This window comes from Chiloscyllium plagiosum, chromosome 2, assembly GCF_004010195.1.
Source record: "Chiloscyllium plagiosum isolate BGI_BamShark_2017 chromosome 2, ASM401019v2, whole genome shotgun sequence".
Taxonomy (NCBI): Eukaryota; Metazoa; Chordata; class Chondrichthyes; order Orectolobiformes; family Hemiscylliidae; genus Chiloscyllium; species Chiloscyllium plagiosum.
Window position 1 is genome coordinate 94,436,537 of NC_057711.1, and position 6,223 is coordinate 94,442,759.

General features: G+C 40.1%; 1 protein-coding gene across 12 annotated transcripts in view; it reads left to right on the plus strand.

Moving 5' to 3' along the window:
* LOC122562011 (nuclear factor 1 B-type-like) overlaps positions 1-6,223 on the plus strand; it is a 624,396-nt gene that overhangs the window by 198,564 nt on the left and 419,609 nt on the right. The window lies entirely within an intron of this gene.

Below are 6,223 nucleotides of genomic sequence, written 5' to 3' on the forward strand. Positions count from 1 at the left end.
TAGTCTATATGGCCATGTGCAGACTCATTCTCAGAGTGGAAGAGAGTCATCTTTGTCTGCAAGGCACTGCCAATGATGAAGATGACTAGTTTTGGACACAGATAAAGAATGAGTAAGCAAACAAGAGACCAAAATAGGACAGAATAATCTGACTGCGGAATCATCAATGTCTTATACTGTTGTAGCAGGGCTTCCCTATGCTTATATAAAGGCTTCAGAAACTTGAAAGCTGAAACAAACACAGACAATGCTGGAGAAACTGAGCAAGTCTGGCAGCAGGTCTGTGGAGAGAGAAACAAGGTTAATGTTTAGAATCTGGTATGGCGGGTTCAGAAGAGTTTCTCTGCTGAATTTCTCCAGCATGTTCTGTGTTTGCTCCCTCCATTAATATTTACTTTGTTTAGAAATGAAATGACTTTTCATTGACTTTTCTAGTTACTTGCTGTACTTGTATGCTAACATTTGATTTGACTTGATTTATTATTGTTACGTGTATGAGATACAGTGCAAAGTATTGTTTTGCCTGCTAACCAGGCGAATCATACTTTACACAGGTACATCAGGGTAATAGAACAAAATGCAGAATCTAGTGTTGCAGCTACAAAGTGCAGAGAAAGATCAAATCTAATATTTGAGAGATCAGTTCATAAATCTGATAACAGCAACGAAGCAGCTATTCTTAAATCTGTTGGCACGTGTTTTCAAACTCTTGTATTTTCTTCCTGGTGGAAGAGTGTATAACTGGGGTGGAAGGGGTCTTTGATGATATTGGCTGCTTTTCTGAGGCAGCGCAATTGCAGGCAGATTCAATGGAAGGAAAGCTGGTTTTCACCACTATCTGCAATTTCTTATGGTTTTGGACAGAGCATTTGGCAAACCAAATTGTGATGCCTCGGATAGGTGGATCTATAAAAGTTGGGAAAAATCATTGCCGAGATGCCGAATTTCCTTAGTCTTCTGAGGAAGTACAAGTGTTGGTGTGCTTTCTTTGACTATATCAGCAGTGTGGATGGACCAGGATAAATCATTAGTGAAATTTACTCCAAGTAATTTGAAGCTCTCAACCACCTCCGCCTCAGCACCTTTGATACAGACAAGGGTGTGATCTCTACTCTGCTTCCTGCAGTCAATGACCAGCTCCTTCGCTTTGCTGACATTGAGGGTGTAATTGTTGTCTTTGCACCATACCATTGAGCTGTCTATCTCTTTCATGTGCGCTACTTCATTTGATTGAAACATTTAGTGTCTCGTATGCAAAGATACACAGACCCCTCTGTATTACAGCATTCTGTAGTCTCTTTCTATTTGAATAATATTTTTGTGTTTCTATTCTTTCTGGCAAAGTGCATATCCTCTCACTTTCCCTCCATATGCTCAAGTTTTGCACACTCACATAATGTGCCTAGAGCCTTTTTCAGACTTCAGAGTACTGCAGACTATTTGTTGGACCTGGAAAGGGGATATGCACATGGAGGATGTGTTGGTCGCTCCCTCTTCCCGATTACGTTAACTAAAACTCTTATTGACGGCATTTGGCTAACACCATCTGTAGGATTTCAGATGGTAGTTGCCCAACCCTTATTGCTGAAGATGAAGCCTTAGTTGTGAACAGAGCCAACAGGGAGTGAAACTGCCTTATAGAAATTTCCACAATATCTCCCATAAGCAGCTTCAAAGGCATGAGGGTTGTGACTACAGACTATCTTTCCCTATCCCCAAAGACAGCTATCACCAGCTCTTATTTTTAAATATTCCCATTGTTTTCAGATGGTACCTCCAGTTCTAATTAGATTGTCTGGTTATGGAGCCCACACAGGACATCATTCCTGAAGTTGGCCTTCTTCCAAAGTGTCCCTTAAGATCTGACCACTGGCATTTCTGGATTCCTGCTGCACATATCGTCCTAATGGAGGGAGTTAGAAATGAAAATCCTGCTCTTTCTATCCTTTGAACAACTTGATTCTTATTTATCTTTATATAATCTTCAAATTTGGCTGTAATACAATTGGTTAGTTCCTTCACCCAAACCATGAATAGAGACTAGAAATAGTTGAGACCCTAGCACTGATTCCTGTGACACTCCTGTAGGTAAAGTTTGCCAAACTGAATCCGACCTATTTACACTGACTCAGTTTGCTGTAAGTTTGTCAGTTTTCTGCACGTGCTAATAGAGTAACTGTAAACATGAGAAAGTCGGTGCCTTGGTTTTAATTTTTCATAATTCCCTAGATTCAAGAAAGGTTGATTTAGATGGGAAAACCATGAGTAGAATTCCTTTATTCAAAAAAGTAGGGAGATAGAAAACAGGAAACCACCGGCTTAATGTTTTTAAATTCACTCATGGAATGTGGGTGTTACTGGGTAATCCAGCAGTTATTGCCCATTTTTATTTGCTCAAAGGGCAGTTAAGAGTTAATCACATTGCTCTAGGTCTGGTATCACATGTAGGCTAGACCAGGTAAGGACAGCAGAATCCTTCCCTAAGGGACTTTAGTGAACCAGATGGGTTTTTCCTGTCGATTAACAACAGTTTCATGATCATCAATAGACCTCAAGACTTCCAATCTTTTCAGATTTTAAATTGCACCATCTGCCATGCTGAGATCCAAAGCTGACAGAGGGCTGTAAAGGCTGAGTCATTAATTTTACTCAAGGCTTAGATACTGCTGTTCATACATATTATAGTCTTATGGTCTCATAACTTGTAATTGTTATATGTCTGAATGTTATGATCTTCTAAATATTCAAATACTATTTCCTTAATAATAGTTCCTAGCATTTTCCTAATTACCAATAATAGGGAATTACGGAAAATACTCTTCATGAACTCATCTTCAAAGCTAACTTTGACAACTTGATTTGCCCAAACTTCATGAAGGTTAGCATTGCCCGCTATTATTGAATTATCTCTGTAATATGTCTCAATTATTTATTCAGATAAATCCTGTTCTACAGTGCATATAGAATACTGCTACCAGGGATTTCTTTCTCTTGATGCCTTTATCAATATAATGAATAAATAATCTATCCTTGAGGGTTAAGAGCACTCCATTGGTTAAATGCTTGGAAGCCACAATGCTTTCGTTTCTCAGCCAATTGAAGGATATGTGGAGTGGGCGGGAACATGGAGTTGAAACTCAAGATCAGTCACAAACAAGTGAAAGGTGGTGTAGGTTAAATGTTTCAGTGTTCCTGTTTCTCAACCGCACAGTCAGTTGCGTGGAGGAAATTTTCTGGACCACACCGCCTGCAAACATGCCAGTGGGGACCATGATATTCAGCTCTTTGTATTACATTAATTTAAATTTACCCTAATTGTCATTTCCAATTTGCTAGCTCTCAGTTTAAACCCACCTTAGAGTCAAAAGTAAGGCTGAATAGAAATGCTCACCAACCAATCATTTCCCAGCTTCCATTTGCCAACTTTTTGACAAACTTTTGATTTGAGAGTAGGCCCCTGTGCTCTCTCTGCCTCATTTAAACTGGTTTGTTGATTATTTCAAACAATGAAAACAAGTTAATGATTAAAGTGGAGTTGACATGAATCCAATATTGAAATTGAGCTATTGCTTTTTGTTTTCTTTAATGTAAAACTCTAATAGCTTTTTTGAATTATCACTCAGTTCTTGAAACACTTCCCAGCTTCTTTTCACTGTCAATGTTGACGCGGGCTGAAATCAAACCACAGGTTGAACATTAACCATTGAACCGGTTCACATATAAAATATAGAAAACTGATCAGAGAACAAACAAGTACTTCAAAAAACTGTTTATCAGTTGAAGTCTCTGTAACAGCACAGTGATTTCTTCACAGAATGGGGAACATATTCTGTATTCTGAAATACAGTCAGGGTATATTGAAGATGTCCTTTTTACTATAGTTCACAATTGAATAAAAATTCCATGATGTTGATGACTGCAGTACATCAGAGTATAATGGGATTATTTGTTGTTTAGTTAATCTTTTATGCAATTAAATTTATTTTAATTATGGTGCATTACATTCAATGGTTCTCACGTGGCATGGCAAGAGGAATGGATAAACATTTGCCTTAAATGTGGGTGATTGTCAAGTAATATGTACTTTACTATAGTTCTGTAACTACAAGAACTGTTCTTTCTATTGTATTGTTTGATCCCAGGAATAGGAGTGCTTCTACTATGTACCAGCTGTAGCACTTTTCAGTGTGATTCTGCTCAGCAGATTACACCTGAGCATTCACACACATCTATGATATGGACTCTATTTCCCACATGGCACATGGTTCAGTGATGGCGCAATAAGCTGACTATCACATCTGTCACTCACAGGGATGACTGGGCTACTTTAGATCAAGCTGTGCATTTGTAGAACTATTTTCCCTTGTAATGACTTTTGCTCTTGAAGATAAATGACAAAACATATAATGATTTGGTGGGAAAAATAGTGTTGATAGGGCAGCACAGTGGCTCAGTGGTTAGCACTGCTGCCTTACAGCGCCAGGGACCTGGGTTCGATTGCCACCTCGACTGTCTGTGTGGAGTTTGCACATTCCCCTCATGTCTGCGTGGGTTTCCTCCGGGTGCTACGGTTTCCTCCCATAATCCTAAGATGTGCAGGTCAGGTGAATTGGCCATACTAAATTGCCCATAGTGTTAGGTGCATTAGTCAGGGGTAAATGTAGGGTCTGGGTGGGTTACTGTTCAAAGGGCCAGTGTGGACTTCTTGTCATACTGTAGGGAATCTAATCTAAAGAATGTAATGTTTTGTGTCACACTACAGGCAAGCTGCAATTAATTGATGCCTGTTATGTCTCTGTGTTGAACTAGTTAGACTGTGATATTGGTGTACCCGAGAATTACCAACTTTAATTTACTGTGGTGTGTTCAGAGCTGTATTTATGAGGGCTGCCGTCTAACTATTTGCCTTAAAGTCAGGACCCCTGCAATGCGGAGCAGTGTGCCGTGTGGAGTTTAATTGACCAAGGCAGATTTGTTAAAACAGACTGATCATGCTCGTTCTCTATCATAAGCCTGATGTTACCTGAAGTCCTTGACCTCTGAAGTCTGGGTCAGTGAGCAGCCGCGAGCCACTTGACCTCTTCATTGTTAGTGGTGTCACTGTTTCCTTCAATTCTGTGTGAGGCTTGCTAACACAAGGGTCACTGATCTGAATTTCCAGCCCTGTGGAGTGTAGACATCCCGTGGGAGCATTTGTGGCTGATAGCGTTTGACTGAAGCATTCACTTTCTTCCGAATGTTGACAGAGGAGTGGGGAATAGAAAGCTTGATGTGAGTTGAGAAAATGAGACTGGCTTAACTTGTGCTTCATGTGACTGAGTTCTACACAATCAAAATATTTCCAGCAAACTGACCATGTCCTGGGGAATAGTGGTTAATTATAAGAAGTGGAGATTTTGTGAGGGAGATTAATGAAAAAAAAGAATGTATATTAATCTTTAGAGTTCTAAAGGACATTGTTGAGAGTGAGACATTACCTTTGTAATTAAATATTAGATCAGTTGTTCCATCATGTGAAAAATGATACAATGTGGTGGGCAACTGTCAAGCAATTTGGCACATTTCCAAAATAATATGATGCCTTAACTTTTAGGAATGTCCTGTTGCTTTGAGGTGCAATACTGTAGATAGAAATAAGGTGGGTGAACTTAAGGCGTGGATTGGTACTTGGGACTACGATGTTGTGGCCATCACGGAAACGTGGATAGAAGAGGGACAGGAATGGTTGTTGGAGGTTCCTGGTTACAGATGTTTCAGTAAGATTAGGGAGGGTGGTAAAAAAGGAGAGGGTGTGGCGTTGCTAATTAGAAATGGTATAATGGCTGCAGAAAGGCAGTTCGAGGGGGATCTGCCTTTGGAGGTAGTATGGGCTGAAGTCAGAAATAGGAAACGAGCAGTCACCTTGTTGGGTGTTTACTATAGGACACCCAATAGCAGCAGAGATGTGGAGAAACAGATTAGGAAACAGATTTTGGAAAGGTGCAGAAGTCACAGGGTAGTAGTCATGGGCGATTTCAACTTCCCAAATATTCATTGGAAGCTCTTTAGATCAAGTAGATTGGACGGGGCGGTGTTTGTGCAGTGTGTCCAGGAAGCTTTTCTAACGCAGTATGTAGATTGTCCAACCAGAGGGGAGGCCATATTGGATTTGGTACTCGGTAATGAACCGGGACAAGTGGTGGGCTTGTTAGTGGGTGAACATTTTGGTGATGGTGAACACAAT